Source organism: Oryx dammah, unplaced genomic scaffold (genome assembly GCF_014754425.2).
Source record: "Oryx dammah isolate SB20612 unplaced genomic scaffold, SCBI_Odam_1.1 HiC_scaffold_12, whole genome shotgun sequence".
NCBI classification, from domain to species: Eukaryota; Metazoa; Chordata; class Mammalia; order Artiodactyla; family Bovidae; genus Oryx; species Oryx dammah.
In genome coordinates this window covers 18,687,192-18,703,631 of record NW_024070196.1, presented here as the reverse complement: position 1 = coordinate 18,703,631, position 16,440 = coordinate 18,687,192, and the positions used below count along the sequence as shown (strand labels likewise).

The 16,440-nt window shown below is 40.7% G+C and overlaps 1 non-coding gene across 1 annotated transcript; it reads right to left on the bottom strand.

The window, feature by feature from the left end:
- Positions 1-15,788: 15,788 nt before the first annotated feature.
- On the bottom strand, positions 15,789-15,860 carry TRNAE-UUC. The gene has a single exon. It is a non-coding gene; the product is annotated as a tRNA-Glu (tRNA).
- Between the last annotated feature and the right edge of the window lie 580 nt (positions 15,861-16,440).

The following is a 16,440-nucleotide window of genomic DNA, read 5'->3' as shown; positions in this document are numbered from 1 at the left end:
GTTAAAAAAAAAAAACTCGGCAAGATCTAAGAGAAGGCTAGTATGACTCATTCAGAACCGTAGTCATCCGGGTTGTGTCCACACACAGACAGGTTTATGTTTCACCTGTTGAGTTCAAACAAGAGCTCATATAGATATTCTAGAAACTGTCATATAACTTAGATCTGTCTTTAAATGATCGCAAACATAACTATCAATAGCTTAACCTTTGTAGAGGGCAATTCGGCAATACCTTTCAAAAGCCTTTATAATGTATAATGTATAATGTATAATTACCTAGACTCAGCAATTTCTCATTCAGGAATTTGTCCTAAAAAAAAATATGGACTTATGCAAAGATATAGATATAAGGATATTCAATCTGTATTTGTTTATAATAGTAAAAAACTGAAACAACCAAATGTCCAGCATTAGGGGGCTGAATAAATTTTAGTATGCTGGTATGAAAGGCACCATTTAAAAATATTGCACCATTTAAAAGTAGTGTTTTAATGAGGAAATATGGTAAATGAAAAAAAAATTATAGAACAGTATCAATAGCATGGTTCTATTTTAGGAATGTATTATAAAAAATATGAGTAAGCAAAATTATGAAAATCAAAATCTCCATTGACTTGTTAATAGTTTGGTGTAGCTTCTAAAGTTTGTAGGAGTATGGGTTATTTAAAATAAAAAATAAAACAAAGTCTTTTAATTGCTACTTTTAAATTTCAAACAATTAAGTATGCCTCAATAATAATGATCAACCCAGCTGCTGGGAAAGAAAGAAAAGAGAACTAACGTGAGTTGTTTTTACATATGTTACTTTGTATTCAATATCATCCAAATGTAGGGTCAATCCAACTTGAATTGTCTCCTTCTGGTAGATGTAAGATAATTAGAATGTGTATTTTCTATAAGAGGAGGGAAATGCCTTACTTTTTCTTTGACTCCTTTATCATTAAAACGCTATCGTTATGATTGCTTCCTCTGTTTACTGAACTGGATGAGTTCTAAGGCTCTTTTTTCTGAGGTGAAGATGTTAATTTGCATTACCTCTGATTACTCATTTGAAAGAATGAGCCAGGTTGCATCTGCTATATATTATGCAATGAACTGTTGATTATCTGTGGAGACAAGAACAGCACAAATAATAAAAATCCACAGAGAATACCCAAACTTCATTTTAGCCAGAAGTGTCAACAGTTTGCCAGAGTTGTTAGCAAGGAACAAAGCTGATTTGAGTTTTATCTCCCAACTCCCTTCCATCTGCTAGAGGATTATGCTAATAAGAAGTGAAATGACCAGCAGCAGAGGCAGCCCTAGGTAATTCCTAGTCAGGAGAGTAGGTTTCTGATTAATCAAGATTTGGCTGAATTGGAGCAGGGACATACAACTCCCTCCCAATAAGGATCCTAAATATTCTTTAACTATTCATCATCTAAAAATTTCCATTTACTTGATAACATCTTTCTTTTTTACTAGAGCTACATAAAACTTGATTTTTATAATACCCTATTTCAGCCCTACCTGAACTCTACCTACATAGAATAAACAATGAACTCATTTCTCTTTGTTGTACTACCCTACTCAACTATCCAATTAAAATTTCTAAATAGGTGTTATTTATAGCAATTACCATTCTGTATTCCAGATCAGTCTATTTAGGCAAGATGCAATTACCCTAAAACTCAATAGCCTAAAATTATTAGTCGCTAAAACTTGGAAGAAAAATATGTCCTTCTGTGACCTTTCTTTAGTCAGTATCATCTACAGAAATTCTACACTCCTACATATTTACACATACATAAGCCCTAGCAATGTCCATAATTTGAATTAACAGATGCCTCTGACACTCCATATGTCCACGTATCTCGTTTTAAATTTGAAACTATGAAAGTTAAGATAGGCCTTTTTAGACCTTACGAGAAATACCATTTCTCCTAAACTGCTTTTCTTTGAGGGAGTATCATAAATTGACTGACAGGGACGTTAACTGCATTAACTTTTTAAGATTCTTTTAAGCCTCTGTCTTTTTCAAAGTGACTGTAAATTTAGATGAATGATTCAGATGGCTTTTCTCCCCCCACAACAAATAAGATAAATTGGACTAAAACTCTTTTATGCTTTATTGAATAACAGTCGGTAACAAGGCAACCTCAGAAAGAAGACTTTAATATCAGATGCATGGCATAGCTTTAAATATCTTCTATTGCACTAGATAACATATTAAAATCTGTCCCTTCAGGAGATTCAAAATGCCTCTTCTAGACTTTTCATCAAGAACATTTGGTCTTTCCTTTCTCAAAGTAGTAAGACATTTTTTTTCCCCAGCTGTGCCGTGTGGCATGCAGGATCTTATTTCCCCAACCAGGGATTGAACCCATGCCCCCAGCACTGGGAACTTAGAAGTCTTAACCACTGGACCGCCAGGCAAGTTCTGTTAAGACTTTTTTCACACAATTTGTGTGCCCCTCCGTCTTTACCACAACCTAAGAAAATACGAGGCATTCTGAAGAGAAACTGATTTAGACGGATTTATTGCCAGTTTTTAGCAATATAACATTCCCTTTGTTGGGAATACTGCAAGTCATTGTCACCAAGTTTAAAGACAAACCTGAGCAATCACCTGCAGGAATCCCTATTGCTTTTAAGTTCAAGAAGCTTCCCAGCTTCCTAAAAATATAAACAGGAATGTTTTTTAAAATAAAAATTCAGGAAAAAATTCCAATGTAAATCTTTCTTGGCTTGTATTATTTGCTTCTTGACTCAGACTTTTTTTCCTTTAAATAATTAAACATCCCCCTCAGAGTCTTGAGGAATAGTGGTTTTATTCTGTGTATGTGACTATTGCAAATCAAGTTCCCTAGTCACTTTCTCAGTGTTTTCCACATGAAGCAGCAGAAAGGAGAACCAACCCATTAAAATAACGCACAATGATTTCTGCACACTCATTTCCTGATTTGGGGGTAACTTTTCCCAAAATTTCATTAAAGTTTTAAAAAGATAAGTGTATACTTTCACAACGTGATCAAACTTCTTACAGTATTTTCACATCCCATAAAATTCAGCTTCAACATTTATTGAGCTTTTGGGACCTCAAAATGTCCCTGGTATTTTTCAAATATGAAAATTTCAAGAAGTAGGATTGAAAAAAATAGCATCCACCTAAATATGAATGAAGGCGCCATATATAGACCACATATTCATTCACCAGGCATTCAATAATTGCTTACATTAAGTAAAACAGATTCTAGTGGTAACGATAGGGAAAATTATGCCCTCTATGATAAAAATATGATGCCTTCTTTTATGACTCAAATTTTTCCAGAATTGGCAATGTGCTTTTTTTCATTTTTATTTTTAACACTTTCCTTACTCTTTTACCTCATTTCAACTCATTGGCAGTAGTCCTGGACACTGAAAGCTTAAACCCCACTGTGAACACATATGCTTATTCCAGAATCCACCTGAACTCAGTGTCAGATCAAGGACTGATTCCAGCCCACACACACACAGAAACCCAAGTCCCCAAATATTCCTCCCTTCCTCCCCCACCTTGTTCCAAAAATTAACTTCCGGTTATTTTTTCTCAATCATGAGGGGTGGGAGGAAGAGGTGAGTTAGAGAATGAAGAGCTGTGTTTATTCCCCTAACACAATCAGTGTTTGCAAAGTCATTTCATTGAGAACACTGAAAGTGCTATGCAGTTTAATAATAAAGGGAAAACAAACAAGCCAAAAATATGGAATATGTGGGTCTCATATCAACTTTCATATAGAAGCTGAAAATTGCTCTTTTAAAAAATGAACTAATCAAATGTGGTTTGTGAGTTTTAAAAAAATGCTTTATACAACTAAATGTTGCCTTAGGTTAAACATCTATTACGTCTTTAGCTATTATGTGATACTAAATTCGTTTGTATCACATACACTCATTTAACTAAGCCAGGTCCTTTATCTCAGTTATTTTTAAAAATTCAAAAAATGTCCAGAGTAAAGAAAAGATAATTTCACAAATTCCTGTGAGAAACAGTCCTAGGCTGTGTTACAAAGCCAAAGAGAAATTGGGAATTGAGCAACGTGCTTTATTGACTATGCCAAAGCCTTTGACTGTGTGGATCACAATAAACTGTGGAAAATTCTGAAAGAGATGGGAATACCAGACCACCTGACCTGCCTCTTGAGAAACCTGTATGCAGGTCAGGAAGCAACAGTTAGAACTGGACATGGAACAACAGACTGGTTCCAAATAGGAAAAGGAGTACGTCAAGGCTGTATATTGTCACCCTGCTTACTTAACTTATATGCAGAGCACATCATGAGAAACGCTGGACTGGAAGAAACACAAGCTGGACTCAAGATTGCTGGGAGCAATATCAATAACCTCAGATATGCAGATGACACCACCCTTATGGCAGAAAGGGAAGAAGAACTAAAGAGCCTCTTGTTGAAAGTGAAAGAGGAGAGTGAAAAAGTTGGCTTAAAGCTCAACATTCAGAAAATGAAGATCATGGCATCCGGTCCCATCACTTCATGGGAAATAGATGGGGAAACAGTGGAAACAGTGGCTAACTTTGTTTTGGGGGGCTCCAAAATCACTGCAGATGGTGATTGCAGCCATGAAATTAAAAGATGCTTACTCCTTGGAAGGAAAGTTATGACCAACCTAGACAGCGTATTAAAAAGCAGAGATGTTACTTTGCCCACAAAGGTCCGTCTAGTCAAGGCTATGGTTTTTCCAGTGGTCATATATGGATGTGAGAGTTGGACTGTGAAGAAAGCTTAGCGCCAAAGAATTGATGCTTTTGAACTGTGGTGTTGGAGGAGACTCTTGCGAGTCCCTTGGACTGCAAGGAGATCCAACCAGTCCATCTTAAAGGAGATCAGTCCTGGGTGTTCATTGGAGGGACTGATGTTGAAGCTGAAACTGCAATACTTTGGCCACCTCATGCGAAGAGCTGATTCATTTGAAAAGACAGTGATGCTGGGAAAGATTGAAGGCAGGTGGAGAAGGGGACGACAGAGGATGAGATGGTTGGATGGCATCACTGACTCAATGGACATGGGTTTGGGTGGACCCCAGGAGTTGGTGTGGACAGGGAGGCCTGGCATGCTGTGATTCATTGGGTTGCAAAGAGTTGGACACAACTGAGCGACTGAACTGAACTGAACTTCTGATTTTATTAATTGTATAAGCTATTTGAAAAATGCACACTAAATTAAGTCTGTTTTTTCTTTACTAGCAATACTTTGGGGCCTGAGATATCTAGATATCAAAATTTTGCTTTGCTTTTACATGCAAGCCTAGCCTGAAACACTATAATTAAAAACCTACCTTGCTCCTTTCCTCTGCAAATAAGTGTCTCTAAAAAATCCAAAGGATTTCCTTTCCTGCTGTTTCTCTCCTGTATTACACACTAGACAACCCACTTCTGCCCCTACCACTCCCTCCAGCTGCTCTCTCTGAGTTACCAGTGACCATCCAATTGCTAAACTTTTAAAAATACCTTCCAGTCCTTATCCTAGTTACATAGGTTGACTCTTTCCCCCATCACTCTTCCTTGGAAACTGCGTGAGTATGACTTCCTCCATGAAGCCTTACCCAACTCACACCCCAGAGCACCCGGGCACCCCACTCTCTGTGCTCCTGGATCAGCTTTTCACATTCTAAGTGATTTTCCATGCAGCTGAAACTGCAATACTTTGGCCACCTCATGCGAAGAGCTGATTCATTTGAAAATGAATTTTTTTGTCTCCTCCACCAACTGTACACAGGAGGGATTCAATTTATCTAGCTATATACCCACATCACCTACCTAGTGTCCAGACTTGGCTGGCAATCTATGCAACTTTTTCCACCTCAGGAAGTAGAGCAGAGAGCCCTGGCTACACAGCCTGGTAGCTCTCTCCCATGGCATTTAGATGGAGAGGTTTTCATAAATGCTGGAAAGAGTGTGAAGAAAAGGGAACCCTTCTGCACTGTTCATAGGAATATAAATTGATACAGCCACTATGGAGAACAGTATGGAGGTTCCTTAATAAACTAAAATTAGAGCTATCATATGATCCAGCAACTCCACTCTTGGGCATATATCCAGAGAAAATCATAATTTGAAAAGATACATGCACCCCAAAGTTCATTACAGTACTATTTAAAATAGCCAGGACATGGAAGCAATCTAAATATCCATTAACAGAGGAATAAAGATGATGTGGTACATGTTTACAATGGAATGTACTCAGCCATAAAAAAGGATGAAATAATGCCATGTAAAGCAACATGGACAGACCCAGAGATTGTCATAGTGAATGAAGTAAGACAGAAAAGGATAAATACCACACGATACTGCTTACATGTGGAATCTTGAAACATGGTACAAATGAACTTATTTACCAAACAGAAAGAGTCACAGATATAGAAAACAATCTTATGGTTACCAGGGAGAGAAGGAGGAAGGATACACTGGGAGACTGGGATTGACATATGCATACTATTATATATAAAATACAGCTTCCCTGGTGTCTCAGATGGCAAAGAATCTGCCTGCAATGCAGGAGACCCTAGTTCAATACGTGGGTCGGGAAGATACCCTGGAGAAGGAAATGGCTACCCACTCCAGTACTGGATAGCTAATAGAACCTATTGTATAGCACAGGGAATTCTACTTGATACACTGTAATGATCTATATGGGAAAAGAATGTAAAAAAAAAAAGTGGATATATTTGTATGTATAACTGATTCACTGTTTTACACAGCAGAATATAACACAAGATTGTAAATCAACTATACTCCAATAACAACATTTTTTAAGAATGGACAGATTTTGCCTAATTTCTTTCTAAGCACACTCCAGCAACGTTCTCATCTACTCATTCCTCATCCCAAGCAAAAAAGATGTTCTTTCAGCCCACCGTGTCATCTAGCATCTCAGGACTCCCTCTAACCCTGAAATGGAGCCTGAACAGAAGTGAGGTGCATGGTGGCAAGAGGGCAGGGAGGACAGCAGAAGCCTCAAAAGTTTTCAAAATGAACTCACTTTTTCTGCCTCCCTCGCTTCTTCTGCAGCTTCATCTCTTTCAGAAGCACTGACACCTCCCAGCCATCTAATCAAGACAAATCTTTCATGCGTTAATTAAAATACAGCTCATCTTCAAGGGGAACAGAAAAACAAAGGCTGAAACAATTAGCTGACTGTGCCGAACAGCATGGTTCACCCCCTCCCGCCCCGACCCTCTCCCCACTTCCTCCAATTGCTTGCTTTTAAGTATTTTCACTGGAAGGAAAATTTCATTCTGCTGAAAGGTAAGAAACTGCACAGACATTCAGACTCAGAGATAGTTTAATTGAATTTCATATGAAAAATGTTTAAGACTATTTAAGACGAATGTCAGGTTCCCTGCTTGGCTAAAAATGCCTTATGCAAGAAAAGGAGTCAGAGATACTCACTAATCTGTTATGCTCAGGTTAGAAGAGAATCTTGTATTAGCATGCAAAAGGACACAGTCTGGCAAGACAGGGAAAAGACAAGCTTCCCCAGAATGAAGACTGCAGAGGAGAGAGGTAATTTGTAATAACTCAGAAGGTGGAAAATGAACTTGTAAGACTCCTAAGTCTGTGTGCCTTGATTACGTAGCACTACTGCAATATTATACTGTATATTCATTTCTATTGTATTAGTTTTTGAATAGTCCAGTGTTTTACTTGTCTCTCTGAGCCACCTGTCTTTTCTGCAACATCCCCTACCAGCACATTCAAGCATTAGCATTCAGGTTTTCTAAAATCTTTTAACCATTGATGACTGCCAGCCATCAAATTAAATTCAAAGGATTCAGTGGAGCTCCAGCTTTTAGCTATATAATTTACTAAGAAGGCCCAAAGCACTTGCAACCTAATTTGCAGTTCAGCAATGAATACCATTTCCTAACAAAAATCTGCCTGAAATCTCTTTTTGAGGCTCCAGAAAAAAAATACACCTGTGACACCTGTGCATCTTCCTTCTGGCACCCACTCAAAAAAAAAAAAAAAAAAAAAAACAGAATGCCATACCTCATTTAAGATGGCAGAGGAAAAGTATCAAAAGCATGGATTTATTTTTATTGCCAGGCTATCTGGGCCAATATAGTCAAAGCTATGGTTTTTCCAGTAGTCATGTATGGAGTGAGAGTTGGACCATAAAGAAGGCTGAGCACCAAAGAATTGACGCTTTTGAACTGTGGGGCTGAGGAAGACTCTTGAGAGTCCCAGGACTGCAAGAAGATCAAACCAGTCAATCCTAAAGGAAATCAGTCCTGAATATTCATCAGAAGGACTGATGCTGACGCTGAAACTCCAATACTTTGACTACCTGATGCAAAGAGGCAACTCACTGGAAAAGATGCTGATGATGAAAAAGATTGAGGGCAGGAGGAGAAGGGGATGACAGGGGACAAGATGATTGGATGGCATCACCGACTCAACAGACATGAGTTTGAGCAAACTCTGGGAGATAGTGAAGAACAGGGAATCCTGGCTTGCTGTAGTCCATTGGGTCTCAGAAAGTTGGATATGACTGAGCGACTGAACAACAACAATCTGGGTCAATACAGTCACTCTATATTTCTTTTTTAAATTTAAATTTTTTTCTATATTTTCTAAGTCCAGTGTTAGCAGTATATTCATTACAGCTTAACTGGCAACCCACATGCATGCTAAGTCACTAAGTTGTGTCTGACTCTTTGCGACTCCACAGGCTGTAGCCCACCAGGCTCCTCTGTCCATGGGATTTTCTAGGCAAGAATACTGGAGTGGGTTGCCAGTTCTATCTCCAGGGGCCAACATAGGCTTAACCAAAGTCTTGGCCCTCTGATAAATAGATGGAAAGATACATGATAGATAATGATATGTAGATACCACTGCAGACAACCCCAGAGTCAATCGTTTCCTTATCTGTACGGAAGTAGATTTGACCTCTCTTCCAGAGCCGGGCCAGAGTATCAATTCCTAATACTGGTGCTAATTTCACTTCTATCGCCTAACCCTGAAGCACCACTGCTTGTGCCTCTATTTCACTCTTACAGAAGGGAAATAAAGCAGAATAACTTTAAACTGTTAAAAGTCTATAGCTAACTTATAATATTGTTTTGTCTTATAAAAAGATGGCCCTCTCTCACCTGAGGTTACGGCATGAGGAATCCTTGAAAACCATTGTGAATCTTCTGGGAAATTGAAAATACAAAATGTCATTTACCTTTGATTCTTAAACTTTATTTCTCTTCCTCTCCCTGTATTGAGGAATTCCAGTTCCTCGCCCTAATGACAAAGGAGCTAGGGGAAATGCAGCTAACTATCGCCAAGTAAAATCTGAAAGCTTTCAAGTTTTCCTATCACAGAGATGGTACTCACCACTAAAAGACGATCTAGAGATAAAATCATCAGGCTGATCTAATTTAATTAATAAATGGCATAATTTGGAAGCCCGTTAGAGAAGGCAGAATGGCCAGCTATACCCACAACAGTGTTAATCACCATCCAGCCAACTCAGTGAAACTCTAGACATTGAACCATTAAAGTACAAACTGGAAAAAGCCTAGTTCCTGATGACTCTAATAATCTAAATCTGGTTCTTGACCACTCTCCTTCCATTTCTCCCTCACCAGCCCCCATTATACTTTATAATAGCCAACTCATTGGAAAAGACCCTGATACTGGGAAAGATTGAGGGCAGGAGGAGAAGGGATGACAGAGGAGGAGATGGCTAGATGGCAAACTCAATGGACATGAGTTTGAGCAAACTCTAGGAGGTGGTGAAGGACAGGGAAGCCTGGCGTGCTACAGTCCATGGGATTGCAGAGTCGGACACGACTGAACAACTGAACAACAAAAGTTTATAAAATGTGAAAATACTAATGGAAAGCATTTGAAGTGTTTTTTAAGCCCACCAAAATACCAGCTTTTATTAAGGTTAAAAGAGGCACCTGAAGGCAAAAGGAGCTGAACTAGAGCGAGTGCTTCCAGCCGCGTCATGCTTCCCATCCCAAATGCTCACCCTCCCCAGACTTTGGAGGCTGCTTCCTGTCCAAAACTATGGCAGAAAATGAAACAAAAGTGAAGGCCGCAATATTTTGATGTTTGCATTTTTATTACAATGGAATAAAAAACATAACTAACCCACTTCATAAAAATGAAAATGAATCTGCTTTTCAAGCATCACCTTGCTCCTCGCTCCTGACAGCACCCATCTCCACCCACCTCAGCTCATAACAAGCAAGTGTGTTTGTTAGTGGCACACCAGACAGAAAATTAATGTAGTCAGCCATTCGCTTGCCAATTAATTTAGTGAAGCAGCAACTAAATAAATCCAATTCTCTCAAGTCTGAACATAAAAATATCAGCTGCATAGCTGATCCTAGACATAGGAGGAGGAAGAGAAGTAACTAGCATTTGTAAATATCCATACCTTCTACCTTTTAAATATCTTCAAACACATTGATAGGCCCTGACACGCATTCTTTCACGTCCAACCTTACAAGAACTCTGCAAGGAAAGAATTACTATCTCCATTTTACATAAACTCGCTTTACATAGGGAACTTAAATAACTTCGCCCAAATCACAGAACAAGTTTGTGGCAAAGGTGGGATGTACCCAAGGTCTTGCAGATGCCTTGAATTAAAACGAAAATGAATGAATGATAAAAAAAAATGATGGCACTTTATGTATACACTAGATGAGGGTTTGTACTTGGTACCTTTAATAATTCTGTTTGAGGTTTTTTTAACACATATATTTTTTCAGATTCTTTTCCATCATAGGTTATTACAAGATATTGAATATAGTTCCCTGTGCAATACAATAGGTCCTTGTTGCTTATCTATTTTACATATAGTAGTTTATATCTGCAGCGTACATCATGAGAAACGCTGAACTGGAAGAAACACAGCTGGACTCAAGATTGCTGGGAGAGATATCAATAACCTCAGATATGCAGATGACACCACCCTTATGGCAGAAAGTAAAGAGGAACTAAAAAGCCTCTTGATGAAAGTGAAAGAGGAGAGTGAAAAAGTTGACTTAAAGCTCAACATTCATAAAACGAAGATCACAGCATCCGGTCCCATCACTTCATGGCAAATAGATGGGGAAACAGTGGAAGCAGTGTCAGACTTTATTTTGGGGGGCTCCAAAATCACTGCAGATGATGACTGCAGCCATGAAATTAAAAGATGCTTACTCCTTGGAAGAAAAATTATGACCAACCTAGATAGTATATTCAAAAGCAGAGACATTACTTTGCCAACTAAGGTCCGTCTAGTCAAGGCTATGGTTTTTCCTGTGGTCATGTATGGATGTGAGAGTTGGACTGTGAAGAAGGCTGAGCACCGAAGAATTGATGCTTTTGAACTGTGGTGTTGGAGAAGACTCTTGAGAGTCCCTTGGACTGCAAGGAGATCCAACCAGTCCATTCCGAAGGAGATCAGCCCTGGGATTTCTTTGGAAGGAATGATGCTAAAACTGAAACTCCAGTACTTTGGCCACCTCATGAGAAGAGTTGACTCATTGGAAAAGACTCTGATGCTGGGAGGGATTGAGGGCAGGAGGAGAAGGGGACGACAGAGGATGAGATGGCTGGATGGCATCACGGACTCGATGGACGTGAGTCTGAGTGCACTCCGGGAGTTGGTGATGGACAGGGAGGCCTGGCGTGCTGCGGTTCATGGGGTCGCAAAGAGTCAGACACGACTGAGCGACTGAACTGAACTGAACTGAACTGAATCCAAAACTCCTAATTTATACTCCAGCCCATCCCCTTGCTGGTGGTTTAGTAGCTAAGTCGTGCCCGACTCTTGCAACCCCATGGACTGTAGCCCACCAGGATTTTCTATCCATGGGATTTTCCAGGCAAGGATACTGGAGTGGGTTGCCATTTTCTTCTCCAGGGGATCTTCCCAACCCAGGGGTCAAACCTGGGTCTCCTGCACTGCAGGCAGATTCTTTACTAGCTGAGCTACCAGGGAATTCCCCCCATCCCCTTCGGTAACCATAAATTTGTTTCCTGTATCTGTGAGTCAATTTCTGTTTTGTAAATAAGTTTATTATATCTTTTTTTTTAGATTCTACATATAAGCAATATAATATTTTTCAGTTTGGCTTTGCTGTTATCTTATTGTTAACTTATTCTTGTGCTGTGTTTAGTCACACAGTAGTGTCTGACTCTTTGTGACTCCATGGTCTATACCCCACCAGGCTCCTCTGTCTATGTAGATTCTCCAGGCAAGAATACTGGAGTGGCTGCCATGCCTTCCTCCCGGGGAGCTTCCCAACCTAAGGAACAAACCCAGGTCTCCCTCATTGTAGGTGGATTCTTTACTGTCTGAGCCGCCAGGAAACTTATTCTTAGATCTAATCATTTACTTCTTCGAGACAACTCCATCTGTATCCATTCCTTCCCTTGCTTCATTGTCATCTTTCCTTTCCTTGTTGACTTGTCTATATCTCCCAGAGATCCAGACAGGCAAGATGACTAGATGGGAAGTAACGAATTGTGTTTAATGTAAAATTAATTCTGAATACGGATTCTTTGTTACATTTTATGGACACTTCTCATGTGCATTTGGGATCGGAATAACTTTACAGAGGATTAAGGACCAATAAAATTGCACAAGATATACAGTGTGTGTGTCAGACATCTAAAAATTCTTGAGAAAGCAATTATACTGAGTGCTGTCTAATAATAAATCCAAATGGACAGCTATGATCTGAACATTTCCTAACAACACTACCCCCACCTGACTCTGCATTGCAATCTTTGCTCGACTTTCTGCAAAAGAACAGATGTTCTGCTTTGGGTTGAGAAATCAACAGTTACCATTCATATGTTCCAAAAATTCAAGGGCCTAGTGCTGCTGTTTTAAGGATGCTAATTAATTCCAGCCCTTATGCTCCAAAATTCTTGCAGTTTTAATCAATTGTATGCTCACAGGACCTTGGTCCCCAGATCTGCTTTGAAAGCCCCTGGGGATAAACAACTAGGAAATGGACACTTCACTGACCCAGGGGGAAGAAAGAGATTAATCTAACAGGCTCTGATTTTGTCTGTTTCTTTCAGTGTTATCATCACCATCCTCTCTGTTGAATCAATTTGAACAGGTAAGCAGAGCCCAGATGACAAATTTAATTGAAACAGTGCCTAGAGATGACTTTGGTCATATTTTTCCCCATTTATTTACCATTTAAACACAGACTAATTTTGAAACAAGCATAGCAAGATCTATTTCTGAATATGTTTCTGGTTTTTATACTGTTTGTTCATTTGTTTGTTTTTATATCTACTGTTGATTATACATAATATCCAGGTAGGAGCATGGGAGGAAAAGGAAATGGCAACCCACTCCAGTATTCTTGCCTGGAGAATCCCATGGACAGAGGAGCCCAGCAGGCTATAGTCCATGGGGTTGCAAAGAGCTGGACACACCTTAAAGACTAAACCACCACCACCAGGGACATGGTAAAAAAAATGCAAGTTCCTGAGCTTCAAAGTCCATAGATCAGTGGATCTGTGAAGGCACCAGGTCTTTAAATAAACGCTCTATTCTGAAGCAGATGGTCCAAGGACCTGATGAAATGCTGTGTTCAACCAAGTGCACTCCTGAACATGGATATTAACAATCTGTGTGACCTTTGCCCCAGATGAGAGCACTCAAGCAGAAAAAGAGCTGTGGTCAAGTGTGGTATAAAGTCCCATCGCATTTACACTAGCTCTGCTCCAGGCCCCGCAGACGTCCTTCATACCAGCCTTTCCCATCATCTACTATGCTTGTATAATCTGGAGAGATGACCACCGCTGGGTCCTGGGACTTGCTTTCTTAACAAGCACCCCAAGTGACTCTTACAAACCCTTAGGTTTGATGTGTGTGTGTGTGTGTGTGTGTGTGCTCAGTCGTGTCCAACTCTTTGCAGCCCCACAGACTGTAGCAAAGAGCCAACTCATTGGAAAAGACCCTGATGCTGGGACAAGAGGAGAAGGGGGCAACAGAGGATGAGATGGTTGGATGGCATCACCAACTCGATGGACATGGGTTTGAGCAAACTCAGGGAGACAGTGAAAGGCAGGGAAGCCTGGCATGCTGCAATTCATGGCATTTCAAAGAGTCGGACATGACTTAGTGGCTGAACAACAGACTGTAGCCCACCAGGCTCCTCTGTCCATGGAGTTTTCCAGGCAAGAATACTGGAGCATGTTGCCATTTTCCTACTCCAGGAGATCTTCCTGACCCAGGGATGAAACCCGTGTCTCTTACATCTCCTTCATTGGCAGGCAGGTTCTCTACCACTAGCACCACCTGGGAAGTCCAAAGTTTGATGAGCAATTACATAAGACCAAAGCCAAGGAGTCAGACAGACCTGGCTGGGAATCCAAGATATTTTGCTTATAACTGCTTGACTCCCAAATTTCTTAACTCTGACTTAGTCTCTCTGAGCTTTGGTTACCTCTCTCTAGTTTGGAACAATGATGTTAACCTTCAATTGTAGTGAGAATTAAATATGATAATGTATGTCAAAATATGTGCACAGGGTAGAAATTTGAAAACAGGAGGAACAAGCAGTTTCTCCTTTGGGTGTTGCCCACTTGTCCGAGGAGCAGGACCTGTTGTAACTGAGCAGGACTGAGGGAGCCTCCTGGGAACAGACTCCCTGCCATGTCCTTCAGCTGCCTCTTGTCTGTAGGAAAACTTTAGCCTCCCAGGCCTTCCCCAAGTTCCAAAGAGTAAATTTAATCAGAGAAGTGAGAAAATGCAGAAAGAAAGAAAAAGAAGAAGGACAAAATAATCATAGTTCAGCCATTCAACAAAGTCAAGGACCTTTAATATGTCTTCAAGGGTTATAGATAATATTCTGAGCCAAATCCTTTGACCTAGGGGTCCCCAACCTTCAGGACCTAATGCCTCATGGTCTGAGGTGGAGCTGATGTAATCGTAATAGAAATAAAGTGCACGGTACATGTAACGTGCTGAATCATCCTCAAACCATTCCCCTCTCCCCGCCTGCGGAAAACTTGTCTTCCACGAAACTAGTCCCTGGTGCCAAAAAGGTTGAGGACCACTGCCGTGAACCGTTTTACAGAAATTGAAACCCCCACCACGTGGAAGAAGTAACTGTGCAGTGGTCACAAGCATGCAGACCCCAGACGGGTTGGAACCAGAAGCTGGATGATGTTGACTCCCGATTACGTCACTGCCAACCCATCAGAAGAATGTCCATGAGCTGATCACAAACCCCACAACTGCCCTCCCTCACCCAGTCTTTAAAAACCTTTCTCTGAAAGCCTTCCAGGAGTTTTCAGGTCTTGAGCACTAGCTGCTCCTGCTCCGGACCCCTTGCTTGGCGCCCTGCACTAAACGCTGCACTTTTCTTCACCACCACCTGCTGTCAGTAGACTGGCCTTGCTGTGCACCACTGTGGCCCTTTCCCACAACCATCTGCAGGAGTTGATATACAGGATCCCTTTGGTGTTTTGCTGAAGGAGAGGAAGAAATGCTATTTTTTGTTATAGGGGACTTTGGGAGGGGGCTAGGGAAGAGGAGGAAGAAACACAGAGAGGGTGATCGTGGGACCTGTCTGGATTCTCACATATGACTTCAGACTGTCCCCAAGACAGGAGCAATTAGGGCTATGGTCTGAAGGAAACTCTTTCTTTCTTCCTTCCTTCTTTCCTCCTTTCTTCTTTCTTCCCTATTTCTTTCCTTCCTTCCTTCTTTCCTTCCTTTCTTTTTCTTCCTTTCTCTCTTTCTTTCTGAATTTTGGCCATGCCACACAACTTGTAGGATCTGTTCCCTGGCCAGGGATTGAACCTGGGCCACAGCAGTGAAAGTACCAAATCCTAACCACTAGGCCACCAGGGAACTTCTAGGAACTATTTTCTTAAGAGACATTTTGTGACTGCACACCCAGGTTACCCAGACTGGATGAGGGAGGGAGCTGTGGGGTGTGTGATCAGCTCATGGACATTCTTCTGATGGGTTGGTGGTGAGGTAATCGGGAGTCAGCATCATCCAACTTCTGGCTCCAACCCGTCTGGGGTCTACATGCTTGCAGGCAGTGCACAGTTACTTCTTCCACTTGGTGGGGGTTTCAATTTCTGTAAAACAATTCAAAGCAGCAGTCCCCAACTGTTTTGACACCAGGGACTGCTTTCATGGAAGACAATTTTTCCATGGACCAGGGCAGGGGGTGTTTTCAAGATGATTCAAGCACATAACATTTATTGTATTATTATTTGGTGTGCCCAAATCATAAAGTGAAGCTAAGAAACAGGGAGAGAGCCATTCTGCATTTCTGTGGGGATTTCAATGCCACACAGAAACCTAAAGATGGGGCATCGTTAGAAGAATCAAAAGACAGGACTTGACTTAAGTATCAGTGACTTCACAGCTGCCACCGTTCAAAACGGCAGTGGAGTGCTCCCCCAGATGGGGCAGAGGG